Below are 19,251 nucleotides of genomic sequence, written 5' to 3' on the forward strand. Positions count from 1 at the left end.
GTTCCCAAGCATGTTGTGGTCACGAATACTTGAGAATGAGACTTGGTCACAAGTGCCATGCAGCTCTGTGCTTAGGTGCTTCATTCCAAATCACAAGCTGGGGTCTTTGCTGCTGCTTCTCTGTGCACAGCAGTGAAGTCAGGTTTTGCTGTCATATCAGCCTACAAGTAGTAGCTGAATTTTCTGGCTGCAGATGATACCTGTCTATCTGTACATTAAATGTGCAATAACACTTGGTGTAACTTTTTTTTAATGTAAAGGTTATTAAGAAATTGTGGCTAGCTGACAGCATCTAAGAACTATTTAATGTAAAAATTATGTTATGCAATACTGGTATTATGCAATACTGGTATTACGCAAGCTCTTCCGGGGTAGAAGTGGTACTTTGCCTATATTAATAATATCATATGTATATCGTATATTTGTCAATGTTACAGAAGACAAATTGTGAGGGAACTGAGAGGGTCCCCCATGGAGAGTCGGCCAAGTCACGACAATCACACCAATATGGCTAAATGCCGTGCTCGCTTTATTAAACAAACAGGTCATATTTATAACTTAAACCGACTGCTCACCCGACTTTACACACAGGTGATTGGATAAAAGTCTCTGGGCCACGTGGGAGTCCGTGTCACTGATCAGTGAGCATGCTGCAGGTGCCTGATAAGCGTGTGCTGATGAGAGTGTGTTGATTTCATGGTTCCCAGGACTTGCTCTGCACCTGGCTTCTTGTTTGTGCACAGCTTGTTTTCCTTCTCCCACTGCTTGTTCCCAGGACAATTTAAAGCTGCTCTGCAGCTTCAACTAACAGGCCTGGGTTGTCCAACTCGGACAAAGGCAACATATGTCCTCGGTCCTTTAAAAATCCCTCTACAAGGGAACAGGAACTAAGAGAAATGAAGTGTGTTGTTGGAAGTCCTTGAGAGAGGCAGAGGGAACTGACAGCAGGTGCCTGACTCCTTCAGTGGTCTGTGTTAATTTATAAATGTGTAGTTTGTATTTCTGTTTGTGTACGCATATATATATATGCTGAATTTGTGTGTGTGTGTATAGCACTGCTTCTGCATGCAAATGTGCCAGCAAAATGTCCACAGGGGCAATGTCCAAAATGTCTGGGTGTTGGTTCCAAGCACTGAAATGCCTTTTCTCTTTGTCCCAGGTTCTTTTTGTCCTGCCTGTCAGTTTGTTAGTATAGAAGCCTGTGTTTATCAGGTTGTCTGATCTTGGGTTTTCCATGGAAAGCAGACTCTGTCCCCCAGGTGTGGGAGTGCTCTTGCAACCTCCTTGGTGCCTTTTCTAAAAACCAGGGTGCTGGCCCGTTGCAAACAACATCATAAAGGGAAGAGGAAATTCTTTGAGTGGGATTACTTTTTAATTTCTTCTAACCCACCTGTCTAGAAGTTGTTCATTGTGGTGTGTCTTCAGCCCTAGCTCTTTGTATGGAAGTGTTTCATGACCTTTCCCCATGCATCTGTTTTGCTGGGGAGCTCCAGGATCTGAGAGAACTCAGCCACTGCAACATGCTCTTCCAGGTGCTCTTTACTGATGACAGGCCCTGTGGAGGCCAAGGAAAGCTCCAGCTTGGTTTTTCGTTAGAACCGTTGCTGGAGCTGTTGCTGGAGCTCCAGTGGGATGAAGGGGATGGGGAAATCCCATCAAAACCTTTGCTTTTAAAGGAAGAAACACAACCTATTCTGCCTCAGTGAAATACCCATCAGTACCTATGAAAGGCAGGGAAAAACATGTTGCAAATTCAAGGACATGGCTAACTGTTCTCCAGCAGGGCTGCAGTCAGAGAAGCCAAGCCCAGTAGAGCGTCTAGGCTTGTTTGAAATGCTATGTTCCTGTTTTATAACTGCAACGGCCATTTTTTACAATCTGGTCAGCAGCTAGTACATATTCTTGCATAGTGCATGAGTGTAGGGGCGTTTGGGTGTTGTAGATGCTTACAAATGGAAAGTAATCTGCCTATTGAGTGCCAAAGTGTATCTTAAGTCTCAGTTGCTCAGTCAGAAGTGTTTAGCTTTGTTCTTCCCATGAGGTTTTGTTCCAAGACAGCAAAGAGGAGTATGCCTTCTCATTCCTATGAGAGTAGACAGGAACAAATGACCCAGCGATAAGAGTCTGCAGTAGGATCTAGGATCAGTTGCCAACTCTGGCTGCTTCTATATTATTTTTTTTTTTTATTCAAAATCGAGAAGATAGTCTCTGCCCCATTTTTAAGTGTGCTTATATGAAAAATGGCCCTTCTGGATCAGTTGGGGTATCTTGTAGCACTTTGGAAGGGCTGGAAGTCTATACCTCTTCTGCTCGAACCTTTAAGTGTTTTTCGTTGCTGGAGATCACTGACAGGGCTTGCAGGTACCTCTGGTAATATTCACCAGCATGGGTGAGGGAGGAGAGAAGACGGACACATGGATGTGGAGAACTGAGATGATGTTGCTCATATCCTTTGTTTTTGTAGTGGCCTAGACAATTCGTAGCATGCATGTGTTTTGCACCTGCTCTTTTTTTCTAGACTGCTCAAACTTGTGACCTATTCTGACTGAATTGCTTGAGCACAGAACAAAATGAGTTCAGCGGAGCACATAAAGATGTGTGTGCTGGGACATGGGAAAAATTATAAAGTGCGTACTTTTCAAACCTTTAGATGCAGCAGGGCAGAACCATCCATGTGCAAGATCTTTCTGCAAAGATTTCCTCAGACCTGGGGCAAGGAGTGGGAAGTCTAGTGTCAAGAGCTGGTGTATGTGTTGATATACTCTGTAGTGACTGAATCCCAAGCCAGGTGGAAGTCAAATCAAGAGCAGCCAAAAGGATACCACCTGCTTACTCCACAAATGAACTTGGAATGAACCAGCATGTTGCTAAGACTGACCCTTCTTTGGCTTTCCTGTTGTCCTCACAGCCAGGTGTTAACCCTCTCCCCACCAACTCTGCCGATTATATGGGGCAGTTTAAACTATGCCCTTTGATTTTTAGCATCTCCTGTGCTAGAGGTCTGCATTTGTAAAGTAAGGAAGAGCAAGACCCTTGGCCCTTCTGCCTGGCATGTGCAGGGCAGCCAGCTGGTGGCTTTTCAGCTTTTATTTTTAGTACAGTCTTGATGAGGAGATAAATGACAGCACCCCATTTTGCCATGCACCAAAGAGCACACTTCTCTCATGCCCCATACAGGAATGCTAGAGCTTGTAGATTCCTCCTCTTAACTTGGAATGCCTCTCTTGGCAAAAGGAGTTTTGCCTGGAGCTGGACTCAGAAGTAACTCAGTTGTTGTTTCCTGTGAAGAACTGCTCTACTCAAAAGACCATCCTGCAGCCCACCTGCTCAGCTCTTCATCTTTTGCAGCATTACTGGTGGGGAGCAACTCATTCATGTCACTCTGATTGCTTGTGGAGGAATGAAAAGGTTTATGACCGCCTCCCTTACTCCTCATCCACCTCTACTGTTCCCCCTTCCCAGAGCTAGAAGGTAGGAGGTTTAAATCGTGCTTTGAGCAAATCCTGACTTGCTTCTAGCTCCTACACATAGCTTCTGCTGGTTGCATTTTAATTTTTTCCCTGGAAATGAGCCTACTTAAGTGACTTCATGTATCATGTATATATAAAAACATCCTTACAAGGCTGCCTTTGAGTTGCCTTTTCTGGATTGTTACGTAGGGTTGACCAAACGTTTCTTACCTCCTCCTGCAGTGGATGAGATGTCTGCTGTTAATTATGTTTAATGACTGAATTCACTAGGTGAAATACAGCGCGCTCTTCACTTGTCTAAGATCTGCTGTATTGTAATTATGGTTTTCAGTATGAAAGTACCTTCTGCCATTTCTGATATCCCTGGTCCAATAGCATTATTGATTTCTTATATACAGGGAACAAGTTTTACTGCTTATTTTCTGCAGATGTTTCCTTGGACTGCAGTACCATCTTTCTAGCTTCCAGGATTGCCCTTTCATTTAGCTTTTAATGCAAGGCACCCAACCACTATCTAGCTCGTGGCCAGTCGTGTTCCCCTCCCCGCCCCTTCATGGCTTCTCCTCATTTCTCCCACTTTCATCCTGAAGATGCAAAAAAAGAGTACCAACCATGGATTCACTCTGAAAAGAAAATCAAAAGTCTGCATTTTTAGCTGGGAAAACTTCTTGACAGTATCAAAAGCTGAGAGGTGACTTTGAGATCGACAAGGTTCAACCCTGAGCCAGTAAACCAGCTTTTTGAAACAGACCAGAGAGAGAGGAAGATTAATAGGGGTCTTCCTTTGTATTGCTTTTGCAACATCAATATATAGGCTTGGCAAATCTTCTGTTATCTTCTGCTTTCAGTGAAATGCAATATAATTCTTCTTGCTGATACCTGGATTTGTAGGTAAAATATATCTATTCAAGTGCTATGGTCTTTGGACAATCTATATGGACACTGAATACTTCCTGTAAGTTGCAGAGCGCATGTACTGTCTAGATCCGCGTACATACAAGCTCTGGAGAAGTGCACAGTCTAACTAGCAGTGACTGGGGAAGAAGTTCACTTGTTAGGATCTGGATGTAATTAATAGAATATTAGCAAGAGGAGGTGGGTGAGCCAAGAGATGTAAGCAGGGCTGTGCAAAAGCTTTTGTAAAAAGAAATACTGTGGGGAGCCCACAGTGGGGAAAAAAAAAAGACTGTAAAAAATGAGTGTGCTGTTTGCTGCCTGCCCCTGTGGAATGCCTGATACTGTGCAGTCTTTGGACTTCAGAGAAATCAGTCCCATGCACATGACAGTGCTTCTCTTTTCCCAATAGCAAGGAAGGATTTCAGCACATGCTGGGGAAAAGACATGAGAGGCTTCTTTAACTGGCTTGTGTTTCAGCATTTGTTCTGTTCATGAAATTAGCCCCTTCAAGGTACTAGTATAGGTTGTTACTGGTTCGATACGCAGCATGTGTTTTATGTGAAGGTTTATCTGCCATTGCTGGCTTTCTTTTTCAGTGCTTCAGCTTCCTCTTCTGTAGACCTATAAACTTGCATTAAGGGTTCTTAAATGCCCTGAGATCTTCAGTGAGAAAGATTCTGAAGGGGCCTGACATAATGTGGGAAGCCATGATGACAAGAGGTTTTCTATCTGTCCTAAATAAAAGGTGTGTTGTACTTCAGTCTGGCTACTAGCAGCTTGGGCAAGAATGACTAAATGTGGAGAGGGTTTGGCCTAAAAAAACAACTCGGTACTTAAAATGGGGCCTTTGACCCAGTCTTCCTTTTTTCCGTATGTGTAAAAATATTAAAGGGTGGTTTTGCCTCCAGGTGATGTGCCTGCTCTGACAGCATCATAAACACTGGTATAGCAGGTACGCCTAGTTCCTTACAGCTGTTTATTCTGTGTTAAGAGGGTTTGTTCTGGATGGGTGACCAGGCTGTCCTGCTGTCTCAAGACTGCCAGAAAAAGCAATGGTAAGACGTTTGTGTAAAGGGTGAGAAAGGGAAAAGTTTTATCTTGATTCTCAGCCTGTGGGTTCCAAAAACATACAGTTCAATGAGAGTAAAAATGCTCAGTGAAAAGTGGAGGCACTGAGGTGTCTTAGAACGTACAGACATTTGAAGGTGACAGTATCTCTTGTACTGGCCGATTTCATGGAGCACCTAGGAGGACAGCCACTAGGTGCAGTAAAACAAGGTCAGAGGAGTCCTTCTAGGGCAAAAGAGCAGTTAAAAAATTACATTGGTTCTTAACAGGAAGGCAGTGAAATAGCTAAAATGCAGGTGTGTTATGTTGAGGTAATCTAATACAAGAAAGTACCCTGGAAGCAGAAGCCATGTTTAAAATGAGCAGCAGCCACGGGAAAGCCCTATCAGGAACAGCAGAAAGTTGGAATAATCAGTCCTAGAAGGAGCACAATTCATTGCTGCAGCAGGTAGAGTTATGAAATATGTCACATCTTAGTAATATGAGTTGGATTATCCAAAACCCAGCAGCTGGATAAGACTTAAACCCCCACCCCTCCAAAAAAAAAACAAAACCAAAGAAACCCCCAACCCAACCTTGACTGTCTGCTGTCATTAAGGGTCATATGCCACTTTTCAAACGAGGTCTCTGAATCCAAATGCTGGAAAGTAAAGTCTGCTGAAGGAACTTTGCTAGTGAACTGGATAGTGCATCTTTCATGTGTCTTGTTAAACTGCCATGTAGTGTTGAGGTTCTGGTAAGAACTACTGTACCTATTGTTGTAGCTGTGTAACAGTCATTTTCCTGTAGAACGTTTGGACATGTGTGAGTATTGGTATGTTCAGACCTGTGAGACAGAACTTCATGAAGATTTCCCAACCTCCTAGCAGTCAGGAGTCTGGTCAGTGGCTGTTGCAGAGGAGGAGCAGCTCATTTTTCTGCTTCTATCCTTATTGTTCACTTCAAGGAGAAAAGTTAATAGCTATGATGCTGAGCAAAATCCAGCAACTGGTGGTTCCCTAACTTGGAATCCAAAGCAAAGCAAATCAGAAAAGGCTTGTGTGATTTGAAACTTGAACTTAGGAATCCTGAAGTTTTGTGATTCAGAATTGCAGAGCAAAGATTTCGATTAACCTTGCCTTCCTTCTATGTCACAAGGATTTCCCTCTTGGTGCTAAGAGTGTCTGGGTTGGTTAGACCACCTTCTAGATACATACTAAAGACAGACATGTTAGTGTTCTGTATTGCGTGGGAAATGTTTTTACCGATTGTGTTCCTTATGGAGGTAAGCATTACATTTTTCATTTTCACAAGTCTTAAGCTTCTGTGTGCATGTGTATAGATATGTAGGTATGCATAGACAAATACTTAAGTATTTGTATGTATCTCCTGACCCCCCGAGATGTTATCGGCCTTTGCCTTCCTCACGTTTCACAGGGCATGGGAAGGCCAGAGAGACTGGAAGCCTCGGCTGTTGTGTGCGGAGAAGCTGTCAGCCTTCTAAAAGAGCATGTAGCCAGCAAGTGCATCGTGGTGCTTCGGTACCAAGCTGATACCACAGGCCTCCATCTTTTTATGAAGAGGGATCACAAGGAAATGTGCTGATGTTGAAGGGGGAAAGGTGGTGGGGGAAGAGGTAGGAGGCAGCTTTCAACCAATTTTAGGCTTAACTCCTGTGTTCCTGAAAATGGTTCTGGGCTTTGAGGGGTTTGCTTTTGGCTTTTCGCCTTAAGCGCATCCTCCGTCACCGCTATCCACGTGCGCTGAGCTGCCAAGAGGTGTTGCTTAGGGAACTGTGGTGATACGGATTCTGTGCATGCCAACCATCCTGAAGGCCATAGCTGTATTTTACCCTAAAAAAGCTTTCCGTAATACTAGGCTGCTGTTAGGACACGATTTTCTCGAATTCCACCCCCTCAAGGTGATTTTCCCACACACCTGCAGGCAGCATGACTAAGGTCATCTCCTTTTGCCCACTTGGGCTTAGACTAAAATCCCTTCCCTGGCTAGTCTTTAGCTTTTACAGCCTTTGAGCCTTCCCTTGGGCCTGGTTGATAGTCCTTTGCCATTTCACCCAGTTCACAGCCAGCATGAGTCTAGGTACCGACTATCTCAAAGAATTTCAGTTACACGATAAACCTGCTTTTTTGTAAATTAATTTTAGCATTTTAATTGCTTTCAGAGGGAACTACGGGAAATCCTGTCTGCATGGTGACCTAGCATAAGCAATGATGGAAAGGTGCATCAGATGTGACCTCCGTGTCAGCTCAGTGTGCCTCAGACAGACTGCATTTGGCACTCCGTGGCATGCTGTGCAGCTCCAGAAATTAATGCTAGGGAAAAAATGGGCAAAAAAATAATAGTCATGTAGAAACATGAGTTAGGAAGAATGCTATAAATTAGGTATTTCTGTTGATTGAGGCAGTTGATCTTGCTTGTGGATCTTTGGGGTGTGAACTTGATGCTGAACGGCTCGTTTTTCATTTGACATGCCTTGAATTATTTTCAAAGAAATAGAAGAGAAGCTTATGAAATAGAATAGGTTATTGAATCTTCCTGAAATGCTCACAATGGTTATGCATAAAGCCAAAGTGAAGGATGATGGAATAAAATTCTGTGCTTTATAAGTAAATACTTAAACCTGATCTCCGTGCAGGGTCCTAGTTATTTCTGTTTTTAAAATCCCAAAGAAGTTTAGGAAGTCTTAGAGGTTAGTATTGTGGGAAATAAATGGCTCTTCCACAAAAAATTCCACGTAAGCAAGGCTCTTTGAACAATTCTTTTTGAAATCTGTTCTAACTATAGCCAGTTAGCGGTTTAATGTTGAAATGTATACTTGCTCTCCTGTAAAGCAGTATTTCACTTGCATTTCAGTGCTGTGAGTCTTGACAAATTTGGGAAGAGCCTGAGAGAAATTTTTCATCCTGAGATACAAAAGGTAGGAGGTGACTTCGTTTTTTCGTTTGGTTATGGCTTTTTATTATTTTCTGGAAAAATAAGTCGTTACGTATAAATGCTAGTGATTTGTTTCTTTCGGTAGCAGGATAATAATGATGAGTAGGGTTACAGTTACAAAAGAAGCTATCTTTATCAGTTGAACTGGCTACTTGGAAATTAAACAAATATAAGAGTACGTTACAGGGGGTTTTGTGCTGTCTTCAGTACTGGTGTGCTAAAGATATTGTTTTGTTTACAGGATTTATTGGTTCTTAAAGAGCAAGAGGTAAATGTAAACTTATCACTCCTAGCACTTACTTAGTGACTTATAACAACTTAGATATCAATTGCTTATTGCAGTAAAAAAATGTGGTATTTCTGTGCAACATATGAGATCAAAAATAATTTTAAGCACCAGCATAATATATCTTATTAATAGATGACCAACTTAGTAATATCATAAAATTCATAATCTGTGATCAAAAGTAAATTATTAGGTATCTGCTACTTGAGCATGTAATGGAGCTGGTCTGAAGTGTATATTCCTGTGTGTAGGACGTATACAAATGTTGTATATAAAAGTCCTTAGAGGAAACATTTATTTTAGGTCTTTTGTTTGATTGTCTGTTTATCCTGTAATATTTGGTTTTATTTCTCAAGGACCTGTGAATTTGAAATTTGGAATCCTTTATGTTAAGGATGGGCAGCTTACAGATGATGAAATGTTCGGTGATGGTGAGTTTTTCACCTTTTCCTTGGCTGAAGGTTGCATAAAATATTGAGCTTCACTGTGAGTACAGACATTCACAGTTGTGACCCTCTTAGAATTCATCTTGGGAGCCTTGAAGATTTGTGTATAAATCAAATTGTTATACTGAATAAACTGTTTCTTTTTTTCCAGTGGGCATTCCCACAATTAAGTGGTATGGAGCTGAAGGGGACTATGATGTAATGGTGATGGAGCCGTTTGGACTGAGTCTTGAAGATATCTTCAGTTTTTGTTCAAGGAAATTTAGTCTCGAGACAGTCCTATTACTCACTGACCAAGTGGTAGGAAACTGCTTTGTTGATCTTGATGGTGCAGTATGTTGGAATATTAAAATTCCTTGAGAGATCAGAACCAAATATGTTGTTTCTGTAATTTAGAGGTGAATAGGCCTGTATCATTAAAGAAAAGACTCAAAATTGATTTTGTTTCTCTTAAATACAAAGTGCCCCATCTAAAGTGATTATAAAGTCTTAATTGATTTTTAAAAACCAGACTTGCGCTGTTTGCAAACCATCTGTTGCACTGCTCAAAGACACAAGAAATTTGCCCAAGAATGTTTTTGGAAACAAATGTAAAATAGACACGGGGAAAGAGCTGGAGAGGTTTATGTATTGTCTATCAAATTATGTTCTCTTTAATGCCCTTACATTTTACAATAAAAAGTTTCATTACCTCTTCTGTCGTTAAGACAATGTTGCTAGTGTTTTTATAAGGAAAAAAGTGTATGCCTAGTCTCTCTTGAGTGATTTTTTTTTCTTTTTATCTAGATTAGTTAAATTGAATACATGCACTCTAAGAACTTCATCCACCGATATGTGAAGACAGACAACTTCTTAATGGGCCTTGGGAACAATTCCGTTATTGATTCCATTCCTATAATAAACTGTGCAGTCTACGTTAGGTATATTGGCTGCAGTACCCAATTTTTTTCGCTAGGCGGAAGCAGTGCTCCATCCCAACTAAGGGCAGCGCATGCGCACAATCGGCTTGACGCCAAAGGGCGGGGCTTCCGGATACGTATGTGTATGCTGCAATCCGCTTTTGCGCATGCGCGGGAGCCTTTCTGGCAAACTAAGGGCGGCGCATGCGCAGAATCGGCTTGACGCCTCGGGGCGGGGCTTGTGGCTACGTACGTATGTGCTACGCATCCGGCCCCGGAAGGTGGGTTCATTTCCGGCCCGCGCGGCGCGCCGGAGCGGCGGTGGCGGTGCGGGGCTTTCGCCGGGAGCCCGGGAGCCGTTCGGGCCGGGACGTGCGGCGGCGCTGGGTGAGCGGGCGGGCCGGGGGCGGCCGGGGCCGAGCCCGGGCGTGGCCGTCGGGCAGCGGCCGGCTGGGGGGGACGTGGCGGGCCGGCGCTCGGCCGCGGCAGGGAGCGCCTGGTGCCGGCGGCGGGCGGGCTGAGGCGGGCGGCCCGGCCCGGGCCCGGCGGGGCTGCCGGCGGTTCTCGTCTCCCCGGCAGTGGCGGTGGTCAGCGGGCTGCTCGCGGTGCTGCCGCCTTTTATTTTCTCGGAGCCGCGCCGCTACCTCAGCGAGGAGGCGAGGAGCGGCGGCGGGGCGGCCCCGGTGCTCCCTTGTGGCGGCGGGGCCCGGGAGGGGGGTCGGCCCGCGGCGCCCTGCCGCTCCCCCGCCGCCCCCGGGCTGCCCGGGCAGCCGCCGCAGCTCTGCGCGGGGCTTTGTCTTTCCCCCAGCCGCTGGCCGGGGCCGTGGCAGCGGGCTGGGGCTGCCGCCCCCCGCGGGCCGCAGGGGCTGCCTTGGGGCCGGCGGTAACGCTGTCGCGGGGGGGGGGCTCAGGAGCCTCTTCAGCCCCTGCGAGCGGGCAGGGGAAGGACAAGAAGGCCGGCGGTGGGACCCCCACCCCTCGCCCCCGACTGCTGATTTCTCTAAAAAGTATTGCAAAGGGCAAGCGTTTAACTGCCGGGGAGGGTTGGGAGGCAGCAGCTCGGGTGTCTCGCTGAACCTGTGTCGTGACAGTCAGCTCCTGGGCCAGAGCAGCCGAGGGGAAGAGGCCTTTGGGTTTGCTTCCCAGTGAAACGGGGCTGCTTTTTTGTTTTTTTCTTTGTACCTAGGTTCATCCGGAATTGTACGTTGACAAATCAAGGGGAGCTGAACTGAAGGTCAGTCTAGATGTTACTTTTCCACATATTCCTTGTGCTTGTGAGTCGCACTGCTGACTGTGGAGGGATAACTTTTAGTACTTGCCGAGGGCTCATGAGGCTCCGTGGGCCCGCTGCTTCCGAGTGCTGCGCTGCTGCTTGGGCAATAATTGGACCTTAATGCCAATGCCACGTGTTAGCCTTTCTCCAGAAGTTATAAAAGCAGAATGAGCGTTAAGAATCTGATTGCCTTTTAACTAAATTCAAAACCAAGTTGCGGGATGAAGTGACTGGAAGTCCTGCAGTCTTCAGTACTGGTGTGCTAAAGATATTGTTTTCTTTACAGAATTTATTGGTTCTTGAAGAGCAAGAGGTAAATGTAAACTTTTCACTCCTAGCACGTACTTAGTGACTTGTAACAACAGTGTCTTAGGGTGTCGAGTTGAAAAAAAAAAAAGATTCTGGTAATTCTAGGCAAACAGCTGAAAACTTAACATTCTGCTTAAGGCCAGAAAAAAATCAGAATCTGTTTTTTGGCAATTGTTCATTGAAATGCATACTTTGGGTGATAACGCAAACTGTCAGCATTCCTAGAGTTGTATGTGTGTGCACAGTACCGTGTAACATACTGCCTGTGTGACTGAGAGCTGCCCGGAGAGTGTGATGAGGCATGCGGTGTCACTGAAGCGAATGGGGAGTCCTGATCTGCGTGTCAGTGTTCCCTGCGAGGGGACAGACAGAGCGATTGAAAAATCAATTTATGAAGTGTTGGAATGCATCATTAGAAATTAGAGCCGGAGACTGTGGACAAAACATTAGAACTAACATCATTTGGAAAAAGCACGAATTAGCCTCTGCCCCTAGTGTCGTAGGTGCTGTCTGTCTATTCGAGCAAAGGGTGGCAAGTGTCTAAGATAAATTATCTCCTCGGAAAAATATTATTACGGATACGTGAAGAAAACTGAACATAGGTGTTTGGATTTGTGGATGGGCAGTTGTTTTTTCAGATGTGAAATGGAGTTTTCCCTTTAGACTCGAAAAGTTGAAGGCCAGAAAACCTGGTGGAGGCCCAAACTGAGGTACGTTTGGGCCCTGACACTCAGCAGAGGCCCTAAATAAGGTAAGCGTAGGGCCTGAAATGCAGCGAAGGCGTGAGCAACAGGCCCTGAACAACAGTTGACCTTTAGGTGGCATCGCCGACTGAGTGTTACAGGGATATATACACACATGTATTTAGTATTGGCTCTGTAGCAGAATGTGTGTGGTCCTTGGCAAGCTATGTGTGATCCTTAGCGAAAGGTGTAGCTTGGCTAAACTAGAATCATGAGGGAAGAGAGAGTGCCTCTTGCTTAGAGGCGGGTGGCCAAGGCCGTGGATCCAGCTGCCTGGCTCTGTTCGGAACGGGGTGGTCAAAGTGCAGTAGATACAGGAATCTCCCTCAGGTCCTCCCTAAGCCCTGGCCAGGCTTTGGTGGGATCCGAGAGGCAAGCGAAACCGGGTGCTTCCGCATTTGCAATGAGGTGAGCTTGTTTATTCCATAGCACAAAACTGGACCCTCTTGCAGCGACTTTGGAGACCTCAGCTACGAGGGGACGCCCTGCGCAGCACTTCCCATTGCCGGGAGAGGCTCTCCAAATCCTCGCTGCAAGAGGGGCTCCCCAGCGCCTGCGCATCTGGAGGATGGTAACGTACTGGGGCAACTGGAATAGGTATCGCTCTTCATCGCCGTAGCTAACCTGCAGTAGGACTGATGAGGTGCGTTGCCTCGCTTATCTGTTCTTCTGCCTGAATGAGGGTCTTGTAGGTGAATTCTTTTGTACGTGTGTATTGTATTAATCTGTATGAATTGAAAACCAAGTGAATAAAAGCTATTTCCCACTTCTGTGTCTGTGTAATTTATATTGTTGCTGTGAAATGGCAAAAGAAGCCCCCAACTCAGGTAAGTTTGGGGTTAGTGTTGTGGTTATTAGGGCACTTTAGGTTTTAGGCGGCTTAGGGGGACTGGGTTTCTAGGGGTTATGGGGAGTTTGGGTTTCAGTGGGTTTGGGCTGTTTAGGGTTTAGAGGTTAGGGTTGGGGTTCGGGTTAGAGGTTAGAGTTGAAGGGGTAGGGTCCTGTGTTGGGATCCTGTCTTACATTTATGGTTAGGGGCCGGTTAGGTTTAGATCCTATCTTAGCTTTAGGGGTAGCATTAGATCCTGTCTTGGGGTTAAGGTTTTTAGGGTTAGATCCTGTTTTGGAGGGTAGGTGGTGTTGAGTGTATGTGTGGTGGGGGAGGGGGCTTGGTAGGTAGGTAGGTGAGATCAAGTGTGTGTGGGGGGGGGGAGGGGGACTGCTAGGTAGGTAGGTGGGGGTGAGTGTAAGTGTGTGGTGGGGGAGGGGGCTTGGTAGCTGGGGGTGGGAGTGTTTGGTGGGGGAAGGCTTGGTAGGTAGGTAGGTAGGTAGGTGAGATCAAGTGTGTGTGTGTGGTGGGGGAGGGGGATTGTTAGGTCGGTAGGTGGGGGCAAGTGTGTGTCTGGTGGGGGAGGGGTTTCGGTAGGGAAGGGCGGGCGAGTGTGTGTGTGGTGGGGGGAGGGGTTTTGGTAGGTAGTAGCTCATGAAAGATACATCTAGGATTAACAACCCTCCCCGGCAGTTAAACGCTTGCCCTTTGCAATACTTTTTAGAGAAATCAGCAGTCGGGGGCGAGGGGTGGGGGTCCCACCGCCGGCCTTCTTGTCCTTCCCCTGCCCGCTCGCAGGGGCTGAAGAGGCTCCTGAGCCCCCCCCCCCCCGCGACAGCGTTACCGCCGGCCCCAAGGCAGCCCCTGCGGCCCGCGGGGGGCGGCAGCCCCAGCCCGCTGCCACGGCCCCGGCCAGCGGCTGGGGGAAAGACAAAGCCCCGCGCAGAGCTGCGGCGGCTGCCCGGGCAGCCCGGGGGCGGCGGGGGGGCGGCAGGGCGCCGCGGGCCGACCCCCCTCCCGGGCCCCGCCGCCACAAGGGAGCACCGGGGCCGCCCCGCCGCCGCTCCTCGCCTCCTCGCTGAGGTAGCGGCGCGGCTCCGAGAAAAAAAAAAAGGCAGCCCCGCGAGCAGCCCGCTGACCACCGCCACTGCCGGGGAGACGAGAACCGCCGGCAGCCCCGCCGGGCCCGGGCCGGGCCGCCCGCCTCAGCCCGCCCGCCGCCGGCACCAGGCGCTCCCTGCCGCGGCCGAGCGCCGGCCCGCCACGTCCCCCCCAGCCGGCCGCTGCCCGACGGGGAGGCCCGGGCTCGGCCGCCGGCCGCCCCCGGCCCGCCCGCTCACCCAGCGCCGCCGCACGTCCCGGCCCGAACGGCTCCCGGGCTCCCGGCGCGCCGCGCGGGCCGGCCGTGAACCCGCCTCCCGGGGCCGCGTGCGCAGCCACAAGCCCCGCCCCGAGGCGTCAAGCGGATTCTGCGCATGCGCTGCCCTTAGTTGGGACGGCGCGATGGCCCTTAGTTTGGCTGGAGCACCGCTGCCATCTAGCGAAATAAAATGAGTACTGCAAGAAGCAATCTAGCAGACTGCACAGTTTATTATAGGAATGGAACGAAAAATAACAAATGCTGAGAAAGAAAAACAGCTGAGCAGGTTTTTCTGAATTCTGGTGACTGAATTGGATGAAAGGAGGAAGCAAAAATGCCATTTAGCAGACCCTTCGTATCACCAAGTACTCTTACAGAATGAGGCCTTCCCACTTGGCTAGCACTAGCTAGGATAAATACTGGTAACAAGTGTTTGCTGTTTCTGTCCCCTAAAGTCTGCTCTGAGGACTAAGTGATGCATTCTTCCTCTGTGAATATCATTAACGGCGTCTGGCTTCGCTTTCCTTTGGTTGTTTCTGTGTTTTTTAAAAATTGTGTGTGTGTATGTGAAAAGGGAAAGATATGATGCTTACTTTTTAGATTAGTTGCCATGGCTGAAGTTGAAAAGTCCAGAAAAATGTAAGCTGGCTGAAGAAATGGGTTGATCTTGTAAGAAACTATGGACTAGGGTATTGTTTATTAAGATTTATGTTAAGCCCAATGTAAAGGTTAGGCAACAAAAGATATGAAATCGCTTATGCAAACAGCCACCAGACACCGCTTGTGTAAGATAGGATAACCACAATCGCTTACACAAACTAAACCAGATACCGCTTGTGCAAGATAAGATAACCGCCAGATGTCCAGGAACCGACAGAAACAGGACAAACAACCCCATATAAGGACATATGAGTGAGGGGTCAACTATGGGACGAAGGAGGAAGACTTCTTACTTCGGCCTCAACGACCACCAGGAGGCAGAAAACGACCCCCTAACAACAACTGAAGCATGCGCAGAGTACCTCCACTACCTCATGAACACGGGAGTAAAGATGTATAAAAAGGGACTGTTTGAACTGCTCAGTACGGCAGTTGGCGGAGCGCAGACTCCCCTGTCGTCCAGCGCTGTTTTTGCTCATATTCTACTTGCTATAATTAATAAAATTTTAATTGGATTATGATCCGTTGTGGTCTCAATTTATAACAATTTCTGGTGCCGTGACTCGGATAAGGAACGGTGGGCTTTGGTCCTCCGGGGAGGCACCCCGTGACATTTCGCGGCCCCGCGACCAACAGCTTACTCCAACCTTACCGACGAACCTAAATTCTAGGATATTGAGCAAAAAAGGACCGGTAAAATCCCATAAAATTCTGTGCACGGGAGTCCGGACGAAGACGCAGGACGCGTAAGTATATTGCGAATTTGTTCGCGGGTTTGCCGTTCGGGCGGGATTGGGTCTCCTGGAATATAACGAGTGAGAGGTTCGATATACTGAACCAAGCGAGTGCGGACTCTTAATTACTGCGTCTCCCATCTCCCGCGAGGGACTGGGCCAGGAACAAGGGGAGCGAGTGAGTGTATGTTTGTGGATATTCCAGTGATGGGGGCGAAGGGCAGCAAGCCTTCGACTCCCATGGGAAGGGTACCCACTGTACCTAAGAATACCCCTCTGGCATATATCTTAGACAATTGGAGATATTTCCCTGGAACCCTAGGGAAAGATAAGCAGAAGATGATAGAATATTGTACTAAGATATGGGGAGGGAAGAAGATTTCTAAAAATGTATTTTGGCCAGTCTATGGGTCAGAAGAAGATTGGGTAAGACAGCAATTAAACCTCTGGGTTAATAATAAAAAAACCCCTTAACCCGGAGGAGAGTCAATATGCGGAAGCGTGGCTAGAAAGACCGGGAGCTAGACTTTACCCGCTGAATGAAATAAAAATTAAACAAAGAAAAAAGAAGGAAGAGTTAGATGAAACCCTTCTAACCCCCCCTCCTTACATTCCTCCTCCTGCTCCCGCAGCCCCTCCAGAGGTCCCCAGAGCGCCCACTCCCCCACCAGGGTCTCCCCCTCCTCCTAGATGCGTAACTAGAAGTCAAAAAGGGGCAGCTCAGATATACCCCCTAAGGGTAATACCCATGGGGGGACCTCAACCTGTGATCGGATATATTTCCGTACCCCTGAACTCGGCTGACCTACGAGATTTTAAAAGAATCGAGATGGGAAACTTAATTGAGGACCCACTCGGAGTGGCAGAAAGATTAAATCAATTTTTGGGACCAAACCTTTATACTTGGGATGAGATGCAATCTATCCTTGGTCAATTATTTACTACCGAGGAAAGAGATATGATTAGACGAGCAGGAATGAGACTGTGGGATGCTCAACATGCCCAGGGACCTCAAGCAGATATTAAATGGCCACTTCAAAGACCTAATTGGGATAATCAGGATCCGGTGCATAGAACTCATATGCAGGACCTGAGAACTATAGTAATTCAGGGGATTAGAGAAGCAGTACCCCATGGCCAGAATATCAATAAAGCATTTAATGAAATGCAAAAGAAAGATGAAAGCCCTACTGAGTGGCTGGAACGACTGAGGAAAGCCCTTCAGCTGTACTCTGGGATAAATCCAGACGACCCTTTAGGGTAAGCGCTCCTCAAAACTCAGTTTGTGGCAAAATCATGGGAAGATATCAGAAAGAAGATTGAAAAGTTAGAAGACTGGCAGAATAGTGGGTTGGATGAATTATTGAGGGAAGCTCAGAAAGTCTACGTAAGGCGGGAAGAAGAGAGCAGCAAGCGACAAGTAAAAATGATGGTAGCAGCGGTCAGAGAGAATCACAAAGGGCGGACTGGTGAACACAGATCTGCTGAAAAGAAACAAGGGAACGTAGTAGTAAAGAAGGAACAGGGATGTTGTTTTTACTGTGGAAAGAAGGGACACATAAAGAAGAATTGCAGAGAAAGGATCAGGGATGAGTAAATATTGAAAACGGAATAGGAGAGTCAGGGGCTCTATATCTTAGGGGACCGGAGTCATCATGAGCCCTTGATAAAATTAAAAATAGGTCCCCATAAACAAGGGTTCACCTTTTTAGTAGACACTGGAGCTGAGAAATCGACTATTAGGCAAATACCTGAGGGATGTAAAGCTTCCCCTGAAAAAAAAAAAGTACAAGTAATTGGGGCAAAAGGAGAACCCTTTAAAGTAAGCAAAATCAAAAATGTGGTATTCGAAACTGAAAATAAATTTGGAATGGGTGAACTCTTGCTCGTCCCTGAAGCAGAATTTAATCTGTTAGGACGAGATTTAATTGTTGAATTGCAATTAGAAATTAAAGTAAAAAATCAAGAACTAACGGTGTCTGCTTATCCTTTGACCGTGGATAATCAAAAACAAATTAACCCCGATGTCTGGTACTCTCCAGACACAATTAGTAGACTGGAAATCCCACCGATTAAAATCCAAATTTCCGAACCCCACATACCTGTGAGGGTAAGGCAATATCCCATATCCCTAGAAGGACGGAGAGGATTAAAACCAGAAATTGATCGATTGTTAGCACAAGGAATCTTAGAGCCTTGTATGTCACCCTTTAACACCCCCATTCTGCCTGTAAAGAAACCAAATGGGAAATATCGGCTCATACATGATTTAAGGGAAATAAACAAAAGAACTATCACCCGGTTCCCTGTAGTAGCAAATCCATACACACTGCTAAGCAAGCTAGGACCCCATAACTCCTGGTATAGTGTGGCTGATTTAAAGGATGCCTTTTGGGCCTGTCCACTGGCAGAAGAATGCCGTGATTATTTTGCCTTTGACTGGGAAGACATAGAGACAGGCCGTAGGCAGCAATTGAGATGGACCGTGCTCCCCCAAGGGTTCACTGAGTCCCCTAATCTGTTTGGACAGGCCCTGGAAGAGCTCTTAAAAGAATACCAGGTACAAACGGGAAACGTGCTGTTACAGTATGTAGATGATCTGCTCATAGCAGGGAATAATAAGGAGGATGTAAGAAAAGAAAGCATTCGACTCCTAAACTTTCTTGCACAAAAGGGCCTACGGGTATCACAAGAAAAGTTACAATTTGTGGATAACCCTGAAAAGATAACGTAATGATAGAGACTTTATTTGATTATTTTGCCGCATTACCTTTTGGTATAAAGTGTGTATTGCTGTTTATATTTGCTATAATTTTTTTATCTATTATATATGGAAGCGTACAAAGTGTGTTGAAAGAAATTGCTAAACTTATGCAACCACACAATATTGAATATAGAAGATATGCTGATGCAAATAATATATGCACTCTAGATATATGAATTAGGTGTAATAATTTGAACTGTAATTGTTATCCATTTGCTTATTTTAGGTGTAAGGTATGCCAGGATAAATGGTAGACACACTGTGAATGTGGATACCCTCCAATAGGAGTTTACACACAGTGTTGGAAAATCCAAAGAACTCTCACTGAGTGGAAATTAAAACGATTAGAGTCTAAACAAGAAATTATTTGAGAATCCCATGAGTGGTGGGAAATTTTTGCCAAAAAAAAAAAAAAAAAACCAAAACACCAAAACCTCAATATTATTGTTACCAACGAACCAGTCCCCTTTATAGCTGAAATCTTGACTATAAAGTGCAGAAGGGAAGTACTAACCGTGTCTTGCTTTGCCCCATTAGTTAAAGCTGCAAAGTGGGAAGCCTATGTAAACAGGCAGAAAG

At 46.2% G+C, this 19,251-nt stretch overlaps 1 protein-coding gene across 1 annotated transcript in view; it reads left to right on the top strand.

The window, feature by feature from the left end:
• The first annotated feature begins 977 nt into the window (after window positions 1-977).
• Window positions 978-19,251, top strand: part of LOC130146114 (endoplasmic reticulum-Golgi intermediate compartment protein 3-like) — a 59,018-nt gene continuing 40,744 nt past the window's right edge. Inside the window, exon 1 of the mRNA XM_056331907.1 lies at window positions 978-7,050. The gene's annotated coding sequence lies outside the window, so the exon portion shown is untranslated. The remainder of the gene's footprint in view (window positions 7,051-19,251) is intronic.

The sequence above is a fragment of the Falco biarmicus genome, chromosome 3 (genome assembly GCF_023638135.1).
Source record: "Falco biarmicus isolate bFalBia1 chromosome 3, bFalBia1.pri, whole genome shotgun sequence".
Lineage (NCBI taxonomy): Eukaryota > Metazoa > Chordata > Aves > Falconiformes > Falconidae > Falco > Falco biarmicus.